General features: G+C 38.3%; 1 protein-coding gene across 4 annotated transcripts in view; it reads right to left on the reverse strand.

Moving 5' to 3' along the window:
* Nucleotides 1-18,200, reverse strand: part of Rap1gds1 (Rap1 GTPase-GDP dissociation stimulator 1) — a 142,861-nt gene that overhangs the window by 61,180 nt on the left and 63,481 nt on the right. The window lies entirely within an intron of this gene.

The raw sequence follows: 18,200 nt of genomic DNA on the forward strand, positions 1-18,200 counted from the left end.
CTCTCTTGTCCCCTACTATAACAGACTGAGGATACTTACATCTTTATTCCATCAGTTATAGAATGTGGCTATTTTTCATGAGTAATGTGGTTTCCCATGGTCTTCAGGGTTCACTGACAGGGCAGCTGATATGGACAGTGACTCACAAATCTTCATGACTAGTTAGTATTCTTGTGGATAAAATGTGGATCTACTGTCTATGTACCCTGCACAAAGAATTAAATATTATAGTACACCTACTCTGGGATATACACTGAATTAAAGATCAAGGCTGGTGCCTAATGGCATCAGTCAGTCTTTGACCTCATGCTATTTGGGTCATCCAGTTATCAAACCAAACATCTGAATTATGTATGACTATTTGTTTTTGACTATGCCAGCTAAACAGATGAGAATTAGAGGCACCAAAGTAAAAAATTGTAGACTTCTGATCAAGTGAACACTGTAACTGTAGTCATGATTATAATAAAGCAGAACAGAAAATTCTAAGTCTATAACAGAAATAAACAGTACAATTCAGTCTAAAAAACTTTCATCTAAATTTTGTTTTAAATTACTCAGAAAAAATAAAATTATTGAGAATGTGTATACAAGGTCATATTGATCCTATTACTTAGTTCTCAATGAAGTTTTAGCAAATAAAAAGCATGCCTGTGCCCATATGTATGTGGAATCATATACCCTTGAATATAGAGACCAGGATCAGTCTTGGAGTATGCACCTTGTTCTCTTGAGAGGCTTTCACTGGGATCTGGTGCTTACCAACTCGGCTAGGCTGGTTTATTAGTTTCCCATAGTTGCAACAAAAGAGAATGAACGTATAGAAAGAAGAGTTTATATGAGTTTTCATTTCCAGAGGGAAAAGAGTCCGTTGTCATGACAGCAGGTAAGTATGGCAGCAGGCAGGCCTGGTGACTGGAGCTGCTGAGAGCTCCCATCTCCAGCAGGAAATTGAGATTGCAGAGAAGCAGGGAATGGCACATGACTTTTGAAGCCTCAAAACCTGCCCCTAGCAACATATTTCCTCCAGCAAGGCCACACCTCCTAACCACCAACACCTATCCAAACTACTCCACCATCTGGGGACCAAGTATTCAAATGCCCAGGACAATGGGAACATCTCATTCAAACCACCACAGCCAGATAGCCAACAAACCTCAGGGATGTCCTGTGTGCACCTCCCCAGTGTTGGGATTACAGGACAACACTACCATCAGGCTTTTTACATGTGTGCTTGTATGACAATCGCTTTACAAACAAAACTACCTATCTCCCTAGCTCCAGAGATTTTCTTTTACACATTCAGTGTGTTGTGTCTGTAAATGCATTGCCTTATTCACTCTGCAAGGGGTGATGACACTAACTCTGTATATGCTGTGTGTATGTATTTCCACAAACCAAAGGTGACTGGGGACACAAGTCCCTGAAGTCACCAAGCCAGAATAAAAGCTAAGCACAGAGAAGCTGCATGTAAATACTTCTGAGTCTGAGTATTTTTCAGAGCTAAGAACATGGTGATTGGTAAATTAAGAAAGCGTAATTTTTGCTTTTATTTTAACTCGTACTTGGCTTAAAAAGTTACCATGATTAAATATCAACAAATGGAATTTGGAAAAGTCTGAACACTAATTCAATGTTCTCTTATTAAGTATCTTTTTGAAGAAGTATTTTCCTCGCTCATTTAATTTAGAAAAGTTGAAAGCACTTTATTGTTAGTGATTTTGAGGTAGCACAGGCAGCAAGCCTCTTGTCTCAGCGTTCTCAATCCCGGAACTACAGGCATGTGCCACCAAGCCCAGTGGTCACAGTGTAACAGTACTGTTTAATTTTCAGCATCAATTAAGAAGACATTTTAAGAGTCATTTCTGCAGTGTTATCTCTTCCCTTTCTCAAGAAATCTTTTTAGGACATGCAATATTAAGTCATCCAACAGCAGTCTAAAATGCACAAAAGCACCAAGTTGATCAACACATTATTTCACAAATAATTAATTAGTTCAGAGCTTAAAGTAACAAAACACAATAACACAGTTTTTAGATTCATATGCAAATCCAGTTGGGTGTAGTGGAAGGCATGCATAGTCCAGGTTACAGAGGAGACAGAGGGAGGGCTATGCAAACCACAACACAAATACTTCCTACTTCACAGAGGAAACAAAGTCATGAGGAGAACAGTCTTCTCTACTTTCTATTACCATCTACTAGTAAACATGGGGTTAACTATTTCAAGTTCAGTAATAGTTAACAGTAAATAAAAGAAAGTGACCTGGTTTACTTTAAACAGAAGGAAAGACATTTCAGTAAAGGCAAATTGTAGGTATGTCATAAACTAAGGTCTCTGAAGAACCGAAGAAAACACTGGAAATCCTAAGATTACTCCTCATTGTCAGAAAGGGCATTTTTTTTCTTTGCTGAGACTCAAAATGTTAAGAATTTCAAAAAGAATTTAACATTAGAAAAATTGTTATCACTAAGGTAATGATTTATAAAATAATTAAAATGCAGTCTCCATGAGTTGATAAGCTTGCCTGTGAGCAGGATTTCAACATCTGTCAGTTTCCTGGTCTAGGTGGGAAGCAGGAGGAGGTTACACTGAGTTGCCATTAGCTATGATACTTCTTGCTCCTTTCTTTCCATACTGTGTCTACTATGGTCTATGTACAGAAAGAACCTACTGCGTGTTGTGTCTGGTAATGGGAAACAAACCCTCAAATCTTGCTACTTTTAGCTTTCTAATCACTAATCATTATAATTCAAATTCTGTTTATTTTTTAAAGTAATTCTTCCCAGACAAAATCATGGTAAATTGGTCAGAAATTCTTTTTTTTCCCCAAGAAAAACAAGGAGTGACTTTTTATGCTGATTCAGGAAAAATTATAGCAACTATAAATTATTTTTGTGTGCACTTTCTCAGAAAACAGAATAAATGCTTGATGTCAACTTAAGCCTTAGTTTACTCATATTGGTTTGGCCTGTCTACTACTGGGAGAGCAGCAAGAACATGAAGAAAAGCCCTGACACAGCATGGCACTAAATGCTAACAGCTGCAGGGAAAGCAGGAACCCTTAGGAAAGTCCTCGCGCACAGGCAGTCTAAACTCAGGAGACAACAGCACACCATTAAGGGGGTGTGAACTGGGGCTTAGCTGATGGAAGGCAGTGGTTCTCCACCTTTCTAATACTGTGGCCCGTTAATACAGTTCCTCATGTTGTGGTGACCCCACCCCCCAGCATAAAATTATTTTGTTGCTACTTCCTAACTGTACTTTTGCCACTGTTATGAATCATAATGTAGCTATCTGATATGACCTGCAGGGAATCTGATATGAGACCCCATGAATGGGTCATTCATCCCCAAAGGGGTCACGACCCACAGGTTGAGAAGTGCAGATGAAAGGGAAGAACAGAAGAAACCCAGTTCAACTCTTGACTATATTAACTTGACCCGTATTCCACACTAACAATTCAATATATAAGAAAGTGTGTTCACTTCCAGAGATTAAATGCTATTCATCACATCTACACCATCACTAAAAAATGTGAGAAAGAGTAAGAGGATAAGGGAACGAAGAATAGCTCAGATGTCAGGAAGCATCTGGGAAGATGGCTGACTGCATCAAGGCTAAGTCTTTCACTTAGAAGGCAGAGCTAGTCAGATTAGACACAAAACAGAAGCGAGTTCTACAAGTCACCTACTTGAAGTAGAAGAACGTGTCAACAGCATTAAAAAAAATGGTTAAAGACGTACCACATAAACGCTAAGCAAATGAAAGCTAATATGTCTATACTGTCAGACACAGTTGACATCTCAACAGGAATTATGATCACAGTTAAAAAGAAACATAATATGGGATTAATCCAAAATAGACAAGGATCTAATTTTAAAAAAAGCTTTAAAATACACACAGTGAAAATGGACAGAACTTAGGAGAAATGAACATATGCACAAGTACAGAACAAGTGCTCACTGCTTGACCTTTATCAAGTCCACTGGACAAAAACAAGAGTTCAGAAAGACTTTGCTGTCAGTTTCTAATTTACTAGGACAGACAGAGTAGTAAACAAAATAAAGGCTTCAACAGGATTTACAGTGTGCAACTGATAAGCTCTGATATCTGTATACTATCAAGAGACCGTCACACTATGGTCAAGATACTGAATATCTTCATCATAACCAACAGATTGCTCGGCTGTTTGTAGGCCATCTCTCCTTTGGCCTCTGGTCCTAGGAACCAGTTTTCTGTCCTAACAGATTAGTTGGCCTTTTATAGAAATGGATTTCTACATTATATGTGCCTTTGTATCTGGGTTCTTCCCCTGAATCTGAGGATTGCAACAGTCATCTGTATCTGTTTTAGTGTGCTTTCTATTGTTACAGATTATCTGAAATTGGGCAATTTATAATGACAAGAGGTTACTTTTGGCTCAGAATTCTGAAAGTATAGAGCATAGTGACAGCATCTAATCAGCATCTTCTAAGGGCCTTCCAGGGATGGCGGGAAGCAGAAGAATAAGCATGGAGGAGAGAAGTGGAAGAGAGATGTAGCATGAATCTTAAAAGTTCTTATTAATACAATCAAACCTGGAGCCAAGTATTGGGGTGAACACTGGAAGATCAGACAGACAGAACAAGCCACAGCCACCTCACCTGGCCAACTTCTCAGCTGATCTTGTTTCCTCAGACTGGAAGCCTCTGTGTCCTCATATCCAAATGGCTCTCAGCTGAACTGTGCTGCTAGAAGCCTGAAAGCTTAACCAGCCAAAATGCTCCTAGTTTCTGGTCTTCACGCCTTATATACCTTTTTGCTATCTGCCATCACTCCCTGGGATTAAAGGCATGAGTCATCATGCTTGGCTGTATCCTTAACAGATGGATTTCTGCCTCTGGAAAGCTAGGATTAAAGGCGTGTGCTACCACTGCCTAACCTGTATGTTTAATATTGTGGCTGTCCTGTTGTCTGACCACAGGTAAGTTTATTAGGGTGCACAATATTTTGAGGAACACAATACCACCACAGAGAGATGAGACACTCTAACAGCTTACTCCTGAAATAACTAATCTTCATGTTTATTTACAAGTATAATATATGCTTGTTGCACATTAGAACATTTAAAAGAACCAAGTGAAAAGATCCTAGGCACTGCAAACAGGGAGAATTACAGGCCTGTGTATGAAGTAAATGCATCTAAATTCCCTGATGCTTCACCTGATTTATTCCCGGACCGTACACATTTTGAAAAGTAACAGTCCTATTACACTGCAAATGTAGTATTACGTAACTATTTTAAAAATAGCCCAATTATACAAATTATGATTTGATTTTAAAATTCACGGTTAGAAATAATAAGAGTTTAGAATTAAGATACTAGAAATAGTTATGGAGGAAATATTTTATTATTTAGAAATAAAAAGACAACAGAAACATTATACAAGAATGATGCAACTACCCTCACTTTAAAATTCATTATTTTTACCCAGAGGTTTGATCGTCAATCAATTTTAACATCAAAAGCGAGTTTTTTAAAAAATCAGTTGTAGTGACATTCCTGCTGAGCTCCTGGCTTGGCTCCAGAGAGCAGCACCTAGCCCTAATCCTTCCTTTGTTTAACCACACCTTTTGTTTCTCTTACCTTTTGTTTCCCTTATCACCCTATGTGAATCTTGTTAGAGAGTCAAGGATCTGAGAGTCCCCTAAAGACCAAAGGCCTATGTAAAACTTGGTCCAGGAAACCCGGAAAACTGTGGTACCTGAGAAATCAAGTAATTTACACCTGGCATTTGGTCTCTGGGAGCTCCTTTTGGGTTGCTTTAAAGGTACAGAGATTAACTATCTAAACTGTAAAATGGAGTGAATAAATATGCCCTAGGCAAAGGGTTAGTGCTTCAGTCCTTCGAGGCTGGACCCCCCTGCAGCCATGACAGGCTAGATTCATTCTTAAGATGCCTCTGTCTTCATTCCATGGATCTGTGTGAACCCACACACTCTGTAGCGACCACACAGCTACAACCACACAGCTACAATCAGTAATGATTCTCATTTACTTATGAATTCAAGAAACCCGTACCAATCAGAAAACAAATCTTGGCTTATCATCACCATTCTTTTCCTTATCACAAAGAATTACATAACATTATATCTAAATAAGATGAAATTATACTGATACATTTATTTTTCCCTCCTTTTAGTGAAAATATTTTTTCTCACATAATATATATCCTGATTATGGTTTCCTCTCCCTCTACTTCTCCCATATCCTCTCAATCTTCCCTCTCATCCAGATCAGCCCCCTTACTGACTCTCATTAGAAAACAAAGGGGTTTTTAAAGGATAATAATGAAATGAAACAGAATAAAATAAAGTGCAAGAGAAAACAAAAACTAACACACTGGAATGGACAGACAGATGGAGAAGAGCCCAAGAGAAGGTACAAGAATCAGACCCACTCATTTACACTCTCAGAAATCCCACAGAAACACTGAAGTGGAGCCCTTAATATATACTCAGAGGACCTGGTGCAGACACGTACAGGCCCTGTGCACAACGCCTTTGTCTCTGTGAGTTCGTATGAACTTGAACTAGTTCATCTTGAACTAGACTGTCTTGCTTACTTGGTGTCCTCCATGCCCTCTGGCTCACACCCTTTCTTTTTCTTCTTCCGCAGGGCTCCTCCTGTGGGAGGATTTGATGGAGACATGCCATTTAGGGTTGAGTGTTTCAAGTTCTCTTACTCTGTGCATTATGCCTGCTTGTGGGTCTCTGTATGTGTTCTCATCTGCTGCAGGAGGAAGTTTCTCTGATGGCTGGCAAGGCACTGATCTATGACTACAGCAGAATGTCATTAGGAGTCATGTTATTGCTACAGTTTTTTGTTTGTTTTTAGAACAGTAATAGTAAGCTTTATCCTAGATCCCTGGGCAATCTAGTCTCAAGCTCTTATCACCCAAGCACAGGAGTTCCATCTGGAGGCGTGGGTCTTGAGTCAAATCAGATATTGGTTGGTTACTTCCACAGACAGGCTTTGTGCCACCATTGCACTAGCATACCTTCCAGGCAGGACACAAACAGTTTGTGGCTAGATTGGTGCTTGCTTTTCTCTTTTATTACCCTGCAGAGTACCTTCCTGTACCAAAGATGCCGGAACGCAGGGATGAAGGCTCTAGGTAGGCACTAGCTTAACTTCTCCATGTTCAATGAGATGTTTAAGTGTTGTCTTCAGTAATGGGGCCTTGCTGTCACTTTGTGTAGAGCAACCTACTGTCTTGGCAACAGCCTGGATTGTTTGGGGATTCCCATGGGATCCCTTTGGCCAATGACTCAATTAGATGTAATCCAATACAGGGACTGGAAACTTCACTGGGGACAAGAGATGTCCAGTTGGGGGCTCTATCCCCTCCATTATTTGGTGATTTCATTTACATCACCCTTATAGATGCATATATTTTAGGAAGCTTCTACACTATTAGGTTTCAATACAATCCCTCAAATGGCTCATAGTTATAGCTGTCTCTCCCTCATTTCTCCATCATTCTCCTCTACTCTCTCCCTCTCAATTTGATCCTCTCAACCTAGCCCCTCCATTCCTAACTATCTATTCTATTTCCCTTTCCTAATGAGATCTAGCCTATCTGTCCTCCCCAGGACCTTCCTATATACCTAACCTTTGTAGTTCTGCAGATTGCAGCTTGGTTATAATTGCCTTAACAGCTAATATTCTCATGTAAGTGAATACATATCACATTTCTCTTTCTGGGTCTGGATCACTTCACTCAGGATGTTTTTCTACATCCATTCATTTATCTGCAAATTTCATGATTTTTTTTTAAACGGGTAATACTCTATGTGTAACCATCATTTTCTTTACCCATTCTTTGGTTTTGAGACATCTAGGTTGTTTCAAATTTCTAGCTAATATGACTAGAGCAGCAATGAACATGGCTGAACAAGTGTTTCCAGAGTAGTATGAAGCATCCTTTAGGTATATGGCAGAGAGTGGTACAGCTGGATCTTGAGGTAGATCAATTCCATTCTTCCTGAGACCACACTGACTTCTACTCTGGCTGTACAAGTCTGTAATCCCACAAGCAATGGATGTGTGTTCCTTTACTCCACATCCACACCAGCAGGAACTGTCACTTGTCTCAGTGATCTTAGCCACTCTAACTGGTGTAAAAGGAAATCTCAAAGTAGTTTAGACTTGCATTTCCCTGATGGCTAAGGATGTTGAACATTTCTTTAAGTGTTTCTCAGACATTTCAGACTCCTCTACTGAGAATTCTTTGTTTAGATCTGTATCCCTTTTTAATTGGGTAGTTTTCTTGATATCTTTATTCTTAAGTTCTTTATATATTTTGGATATATAAGATATATATATATGTGTGTGTCTGTATATGTATACACACGCGTGTGCGCGCACACACACACACAGACACACACACACAGACACACACACACACAGACACACACACACACACACACACACAGGTAAGAAGCCCTGAGGCAAAATGCAGATGAAGAGAAACAGGTTAAGTTATAAGAGCTAGGGAGAAATGAACATTAAGATAAGGCCAAGCATTCATATCTAATATTAAGTCATGATTTGGGAGCTTGTTGGTGGCTCAAAAGAAAAAGCCTGGTACATTAACTATTTTTTGTAGTGCCTGCACCAATGGTGTTCTGTTCAGAAAAGTATTTTCCTGTGCCAATGAGTTCAAGCTTATTCTCCACTTTCTCTTCTATCAAGTTCAGTGTATCTGGTTTGGATGCTTCAAATAAAATGTTATTAAAAGCAAGTAACTTCTGAAAGACCCATTTCTAAGCTCTATAGTCTGCAGGAGACAATTCCCTGGGAGGGCCAGTATTTTTGTTTTTCTATGGGGGCGTCAACAGCATGAAAGAATGGGGCAAGGTGCTTTATTCTGTGCACTAACTCCTAACTACCTTATAGTACAGTGTTTGACCAAATATCAGTTTGGTCTGTGGTGCAGTAAGTTGACACATGAAATTATAAAGATGTATTGTAACTTTGTATGTATGTGTGTTTTGTCAGCAGAACACTCACTAGGTACACGCCCAGTGCCTGTGCAGGCCAAATGAGGGTGCCAGATGCCCTGGAACTGGAGTCAGACTACCGTGAGCTGCCGTGTGGGTGCCCGTGCCCGTGCCTGACTCCTTACCCTCTGCAGCAGGAGCAGCAAGAGCTCTCATCAGCTGAGCCATGTCTCCCCAAGTCCCCATTTTAAAATTATGAATTCTAGGTAGCTTTACTCCCATTACTAGTTCCTCCCTGTTCCCTTCATTCTATATATCCCATCTGATTAAAAGTATCTGAACCTTTTGCTAAATGAGAAGTTTATTTAACTTTTTGAATATTCATTCTCAAATGTATAAATAAGCTACTGTTGACCTATGTCCTGGTCAGCCTTAACTGTCAACTTGACACAGCCTAGAGTCATCTCAGAGAAACCTCAAAGGGCCTACACAGATCAACTGGCCTATGGGCATGTCTTGGCACAGGGGTGGGGGTGGGTTGGTTTTCTGGACTAACGCAGGAGGCCCAGCTCCTTATGTACTATTCCACTCAATGGGCAGGTAGTCCTGGGCTGTGTGAGAAAGCTAGCTAAGCACGGACCTAGAGTGAGTCTGCATCAACATTCCTCCATGGTTTATGCTTCACCCTCTTGCCTGAGTTCCAGCCCTGACTCCCCTCAATGAGGGACTGAGACCTGGGAGTGTAAATAAATCCTTTCCTACCCCAGCTGCTTGCAGTCAGTGCTGAAAAATTATAGCAACAGAGATCTAAGAACACCTATTTCCTCTTCCGTGTGTCAATTAAGAGCCTTAGACTCACGATTCTCAGCAGAGAAAAACAAGACCATGTAAGAGTAACAATAAAACCCAGAGGAAGAAAGCAAACTCTGCCCTTTCTTCATCAGCAACTGCTCCACCCTCTATGAGACACTTAAGCCCCACACAGGCTACTGTACAAATGTCTTTGGTGACAAAGGTGTTTCTAATTTCAAGCTGACTCATTAGAGATTCATTTTTCTCTGTGTTTACAGAAGGCTGATTAAAAACAGGAAGCTTCGACAGGTTCTGTTTTCTTTAGTTTAGCGGTCTACCTTCCGTGGTATGCTTCTCTTCTCCTGACTGTACGAATGACTAACCCTCAGCTGGACTTGAGATACACGTCCTATCAATTACAAAGAAGCATCCTCCCATAAAGTACATGTGGAGTCCCAGTTCGGAAGCGGCTGAGGCAAGAAGATGTTGAGTCTGAAGTCAGCCTGGGCTACCTTATAGAGACAGCCCTTCTCACCCCTCAACCAAATTCTAGATTTCATGCTTCCGTAGTATTAATGTAGTTTCTCAATCCTTAAATTTTACAAGTATAATCTTTATTATGTGATTAATATCCTCAAAAGAAGAGTGGGAAAACATTGCTGGTGTTAAAAAGGAGGCCTTCACCCTTGAAGAAGAGGGCAGCCTATGACCTAAATCACTCAGAGTGGGTCACTGTTTTGTGAAGCGCATAAATCTGCCATTGTGAGCTGTATGCTCTGAAGGATTTTTTTCTCTTCCCTTTACATATACCACTATTTAATTTTACTAAGTACAAAAAAAACCTATTTTCCTGGATTAATAATAGGCATATCTATATTGTTTTTAAAGACAAAGTCAAAGACATTTATGAATTCTACTAGGGAAGAAAATTGCCAAACACTGAAGATTTATGTGCCTAAAGGTATGTCCAAATTTTTATTTAAGCTTTCAAATAAAGAAAAATTGTCAAACACACAAACATCATTTTTCAAATTCAAAAATCATTTTTTTCATGGTCCAGGTGCAGGTAGCATCCATTAAAAACCAGATCAAAAAGCAAAAGTTATAAATATTCCATTAGTGGAATTATAAAAATGAGTCATGAGGATAAGAATCATGATAATCATTAAATACTCATATCAGAGGCATAAACTTGCATTCTGTGACATATTATATTCAGATTTAAATGATGCCTTCGTGTAGGGATATATCAAAGTTTTAATGTATTGACACATGTAATACCAGATCAGGAAAAGAAGAGGTAAACTCTGGTCCCCAAGCTCTGGTACTGCAGATGCAGTTTGAAATGAGGTCACAGCATGGCATCTGATGGGTACATCAAAGCTGTGCCTGCTGCAATTAATATTAACTCTGAACACTCTTACATGTCTCGTATCAGTTACAACTATTTGATGATGATTCCTAAAAAATCCTTCCTGTAAGTAGATGACTTTAAAAAATGACATTATTTAAATACAACAGGCTAGTATGCATTAACTGGTTTCAACAAGCAGTAGAAATTTATGTCTAAGCTGAAACTTCAGCTTTAACAGATAAAATGAAAGTGGTAAAAATAAGAGTAAAAAAGAGTTAAAACACACAAACTCCTTTTTCCAGGGCTTGATAAAGTGACCTTCTCTATGTCACCTAAATCTTAATAATCAGGAAAAGTCAAGCCAATGGCCATCGGACTTTTTGACTCTGGCACAAGAAAGCAATCTGGCATCCAAGACACAAAAACAGCAAGTGTGGCCGGGCGGTGGTGGCACACGCCTTTAATCTCAGCACTCGGGAGGCAGAGCCAGGCGGATCTCTGTGAGTTCGAGGCCAGCCTGGGCTACCAAGTGAGTCCCAGGAAAGGCGCAAAACTACACAGAGAAACCCTGTCTCGAAAAACCAAAAAAAAAAAAAGCAAGTGTGAAGAATGTGCGCGCTTTCTTAGTGGCTCCCCCGACCCCAAAATCATCTACTTTTGTCATATGCAGTACCCTCAACAGGTCAGCTTCACCATCGTATCTGTGAAATTACAAACAATTACTCAAAAAACTACTATTCCATGTCTTTGCTAACGTGCCGCTTTTTATAATGTGGTGCTACTTAGAAACTAATCAAGCATGGACAAACACTTGTTTATTCTTCTCTGATATTTTTGTTAACAGTAAAAATTTACTCGGTGTTTCTTAACATCATTTTAATAATAAGAGATTTCAAAGTGTAAACAATCAGTTACTGAAGTATTCAATATTATTTAAACCTGGTACAATGCTAACCAAGAACCAACCAAATGTGTAATGCCCCAGTCTCCCCCTTCACATTTAAACTTACAGACTGCATCACAGCTGGCCCGTTAAAACAGCTTCCTAAACCTCTGTCTCACATCTTTTCCTACATTCACACTGTATGCTGCTATGAAGGTGAAAATATCAATCACAGCTACACTGGGAGATTTTTGTTGTTGTTGTTGTTGTTGTTGTTATACCTTAAAATATACAAGGGGGAGGGTGAGAGGAGGGAGGGGGGAGGAGAGAGCACTCCCATCCCATGAAGAGCTAAAAGAAACAAGTATTTGTCATAGAACAGAGATTATGTATACCTTTTGGACATGTGAATGTTTTAAGCTTTTTATATAAGTATGTAGAGACTCACAGCAAGCTATCAGAGATACAGATGCACACAGGCATGGGCATATACATGTGCAGACACACATGTATGTATGCACGCACACAAACAAAAAACAAACATCCCATCCCCTCCAAGGCTCCCAAACCACAAGCATGCTCTTGTTGACTACTTCTTCCTGTGTCTCAGGGGAATATCACATGATTCAGGTACAATATCTACATCAGGAAATCAACACTGGTAAATGTCTAAGGACTCTATATTCAGACTTCATTACATTTTGTTTTGGGTGTGTACATGTACAGATCTAAGCAATTTATCTATGCCTAGATTTGTGCAATAACACTAGTACAGTGTTTTCAGTACTCACTTTTAAAGCAAATTAAGATTCTTAGCAAACTGGCTACACAAACTAATACACAAACTTACTTTTTTCTTTATAGAGACTTTAACCTGGACATATCATACAAAGCACCTTGGGTTAAAGTTAAACTAGTGGAAAATTAAGTCAAAATTTGTTGGAAGTTTTAAGTTCCATACTTGAGGTAACCAGAACTCAACGTATTAGGGCTATGTCTTGCAAATTACACTAGCCTCACTAAGTACACAGTATTATTTCCTGGATTCTGTTAAAGAGTATCACAGAAGTCATTAGATGGAGCACATGAGCAGAGTCTGCAGAACCACCATCAAAGAACCACACTTAACTGCTAGCCTGCATTTTTACAGTTTTCCTAAGTGTACATAGGGTTATCCTAATAATTCCCTGCTAGCATTTTGTCTCAAGGGTCCGTTTAAGAACTATAACATTCTTCTTTTGGGTAAGAATCATATAAGCCAAATTTTTGTTCTCTGTGGGCTGCCGAGAAGCTTGTGTTTTATTAATGCTCACATATGGTCAAGTGTATTCCTGCTTCCTACAGAGTTTTCCTTTGCCCTCCTTTATAAGCTTCCTTCTTTTATGTCTTCATTGTAAATATACAGTATATGTTAATGTATATACATTAGGTTGCATTATTGTTTAGAAATGATTATCACAGTATTTATTAGCTTTGCATTATAGTTTATAATCTATGTTCTACTCTCATACATAAATCCTATTTGGAGGTGGAGGGCGAGACAGGGTCTCACTGTGTAGCCCTGGCTGTCCTGGAACTTGCTCTATAGACCAGGCTGGCCTTGAACTCACAGATCTGCTTGCCTCTGCCTCCCAAGTGCTGAGATTAAAGGTATGTCCCACCACACCCAGCTATAAGTCCCATTTAATCCATGAAACAAGAAAAATCAGATATATTAAATGACAATTTAGTAAATGACACAGCTGAAATGATATCTCTTTACACTACCTGCCTTCCAGGGGGCATATTAAACGTGTATGTATTTATAGATCATTTTTAAACAAGCTATTCCTTTCCTTACCTAGAATGCACTATTGGATCTATGGAAAACAGCTGGAAATCATACTCTCACCATCACTGTGGTGAGGTCACGTACTTAACATGTACTCTAATCACCCTCAAGGTGTCTGCTTTTGTCCATGTTATTTTCTCTACTATGTTTACAGCATGGTCCTTTTTCATCCATGTTTTTTAGAGCTTACAAGAACTATAAGATAGCATCTACTTCAGTCCACACAGGACATTTTTATTTAGTATTGTCACATGGTAACAGTCATTAATAAAAATCTACGTTTCATTGCAAAAGTTATTCATTCTTCTATAAATGGCACACTTCGAGAGTAAGTTGAGTTTTAAGATAAAACAGACTGATTAAAGTTGAAGAATCTTATTTGTATGCTACTAGCTGATAATTCAATTTCTTCTGAAACTAAACACTGAAGGACAAAAGGAAACAAAACCCTCTAACAGTGTAATCAAATAATCTAATTGATCACTGAAATAATTAGTTCTAAGTGCCAGTATAAACAATTCTACTTAATAAAGCTGCTGCAAGTATTGATTACCTGCACAACTTCAAAGCATTTCTATCCTATATTACTCTAACCAACTTTCATTATAAAACATTTTTAGCTATTATTATTATTTCTTGGCATTTGCAGTTAAAACTAGATTATTTGGCCCTAATATAAAAATAATACAATAGTGGGGCCAGGGAGATGGCTTAGTGAGCAAGAGTGCTTGTCTGCAAGCACGAGAACCTGAGTTCCAATCCCCAGGGCCTGTGTAAAAAGTTGGGCATGGCTATAGGGGCCTGTGACCCTGGCATTGTGGGGTGGAGAAAGCTGGATCCTGGCAGCTCATTGCCTAACAAGCCTGGTCCAAACAGCAAGTTTTTGGTTCAGGAAGGGAACCTGTCTCAGGCAATCAGGATCCCGGTCCATCTATCCACCCATCAACTATCAATCATGTAACACATTAAGAATCACTAACATACAGATGGGTACATGTGTGTATTTGACTATTCTTTTGTATACTGAAGTCAATTAAATAAACAGTTTTTATTTCACTTCACAAACACTGACTTTGGCAAATCTGATTATGAACTCATTTTGATTATTTTATTCATTCAGGAAGTAGGACTATAATTTTCTGTGTAAGACAGTACATCATGTAAGACTCTTAAATATGCATACCATTCTAATAGAATTATATAATAGTAAGTATTGCTTTATTACTATAAGTAGCATATTTGTTTACTTTTAAATTTTGACTAATGTGTTAATCCAAGTTCTTTATATAAAAAGGGTAAGTATTTAATTTTATATAATCATTTCCTGCTAGCCCCTACTCTTATCTTTTAACAAGCACATCAAATTCTATTTCCTAAACTCAAGCAGTAATATCAACAAGCAGAAACTCAAGTCTCCAATAACCAACGTATCCCTGGAAATGACAAATGCAGATGAGACATTACCATGGGCCTTTTAGAGCTTTAGGAACACTCAATCATATTAGAAATTTTAAATGTTTGTACATCTATATAAATTTTAAAAATCAATGAAAATAGGGAATGCTACAAAAAATTCCAAGTAAAGCAATCATACTCTTAGTCTTAAATACTGGCCTTGAAGGGGATGTGCACACAGGACAAGCATTTCTGAAATATAACATTACTTTTCTGTTTAAAACAACATTCCTGAGCAGGTTCTACTACATACACAGCTTTGCTCATTTCTTTCCAAACTGAAACACAATGTTTCTGTCTTCTCTGAAAGATGTCAAACTTCTCAAAAATGGTTACTCTAGCAAAGTTAATAGTTAATCTGGCACACGAATTTTAACATGTTGCTTGCATCAAAGCTCTATTTGGATGGTTTGAAAGAGGAATCCATACTGAATGCCTGGAGGTTACATGAAGAAAACAAACTGACAATTTCAAATGAGTACTGTTCCCAGGCAGTGACTTTTTCCATCTCCACATACAAAAGGGAGATGGATTCAAAGAGTTCATCAGCACCAAAGCCCCGCTTCCTTCACTTGGTAGATGTGTCAGTCAGTTCTTGGTGTGGGGATTATATAAGAACGTTTTCTTCCGTTAGGAAGAACACCTATGATGGGAACTGACAAGGCTGTTACTAAACCTCAAGTCTGACCTACTTCTTTGTTAGAGTTCCATGAATTTTATGGTTACTTCTTTCAAATGAACTGTTAGCTAAAGACATGTTAGCAGATGTCTACCACATATACACAGATTCCCAATTTTTTCTCCAATAGTGAGTTGCTTACAGGAACCCCTGTAAATGCTGGTTTGCTATCTACGGCACACCTCCTACCACCCCGAATAAAACCACACTGAAAAGGCACTCATCGAGAGCACACTAACGTAACTATCCCATTGGGCCGACAGGTAAAGTTTGACAGGACAAGTATGAACTTTAAAATATGTTGTATTTTGAAGAAGCATGTCTCTTAAATTTACTAATTGATAATATTTTCTGTTCTTTCTCTCCAAAAAAAAAAAAGCATCATTTTCTTGAAAGGGTGGAATGGTTGATTAGGTAAAATAGAAGCCATTACAGTCTTTCAGGTTTCTTAAAAATCCAATTATCACAAAATAACTGATAAATGCATTTCAAGTAAATTCACTAGTAACTAAATAGTACTGAATTTACACTCTTATATTTTGGAATTTAAGTATAAACTCTAGTTTTTCTAGAGTAGTTTTGGAGAAAAAATTAAGAAGTTGCCACAAATTTAATTTAAAATAAAAGACTAAGAAAGTAGTCTTAAGAAGTTATATACTTATGACAACACAGTACAGTGAATACACTTTTGTCACATGATTTACAGTACTAACTCACTTCTGTTGATTTTTTAAGACTGTTCTAAGAAGTGAAGACTATGGCTTAGAGTCACTGTGTTGACTTATCGATGTAAGTATAATTCCCACTCAAGTCATTAAAGGATGAAGTAGTTACAAATGTTTCTACATAAATGAAAAACATTAACGTCACAGCCCGAAGCACGCCAGTAAAACTTTGTACTGTGTATTTCATAAGACAAAGGGACAGGCTGTAAAAACTGTAACAGTGAACTTCAGTTCCATCACAGTACAGCCGTATTATCTTGACATCTACCACCTCGACTTCAAGGTTCTTTAGAATACATAGGAAATAAATGACCGTTTGTCCATGAGAACCACCGGAGAATCAGGTGAGAGATCCCTGTGTGTTTTCTATTTTGTAATTACAAAGTGAAACTCCAGGACAAAAGACTCACAAGAGGAAATAATTCCCATGGTTAGAGAAAACAATTTAAGAATAATGAAGCTGAATAATATTGAAATACTTTTGGCAGCTTTAAACTCTTCAGCAAACACAGAAGAGCAAGACTGCAAACTGTAACACAGAATCTGCAAGTGCATACAACCACTCTGTAACTACCACTGTGCACAGTTTATAAGTATTGATAAAAGTAATTTTATTTAAGTGAATAATTTTTGAGAGCTGAGATTACAATCTATGATGCTGAATAAAAACCATACACACACAGACACACACACACACACAGACACACACACACAGAGGATACAAAAATTACAAATATGAAGAACTATCACTTTGTAAAGGAAGCTAATACCTTAAGATGCAGAGAAGAACAGAGCAGAACATATGATACTTTATATGCATTATCAGGGATTGGAAAACGGAAGCTAAATTTTACAGTAAGATGTCCTGGACATCATTACACACAGTAAAGAGAAATAAACGAGAATAAGATAGTCTAAGGCTATAGAACAACTACAGCTAATAACTAGAGTGTCTTTTTGCTCTACAGTAAATATGCGTATACTTTCACTATCTGGTTCATAGAAAGAAATCACATTTTAAAGCATCATCTGTTATAAAAAAGAGCCAAATATTTAGTGTTCACAGAAAAATACAACTCACTTGAGGTATGGACTCAATAGAGAAAACGTGGTAAAATTATCCCGGTCATACAAATGTAAATGAATTTGTAGATAGTATAAATTTGAATAAATATGTGGTTTCTGTCTCAGAAAATAAAAATCTAGGGAAAACCAAACTATGCCTACTTAATTTGAAAACACTAAAAGTCTCGGGTTCTGTCTGTTGAGGTAAGTTCTTGCTATATAGCCTAGGCTGGCCTTGAACTCATGAACCTCCTGCCTCTGCCTCTGGAGTGCTGGGATTAAAAGTGCATGTCACCACGTCCAGCTTTATACTCAGAAGTTTTCTGTGTATATGTGAGACGGGAAGTAGAAATTATAGGATGTTTGCAATAAATCCACACACAAATTCTTGCTTCCTCTGTCTAGAACTGCGTTCCACAAGGTGATAA

This window comes from Peromyscus eremicus, chromosome 6, assembly GCF_949786415.1.
Source record: "Peromyscus eremicus chromosome 6, PerEre_H2_v1, whole genome shotgun sequence".
Lineage (NCBI taxonomy): Eukaryota > Metazoa > Chordata > Mammalia > Rodentia > Cricetidae > Peromyscus > Peromyscus eremicus.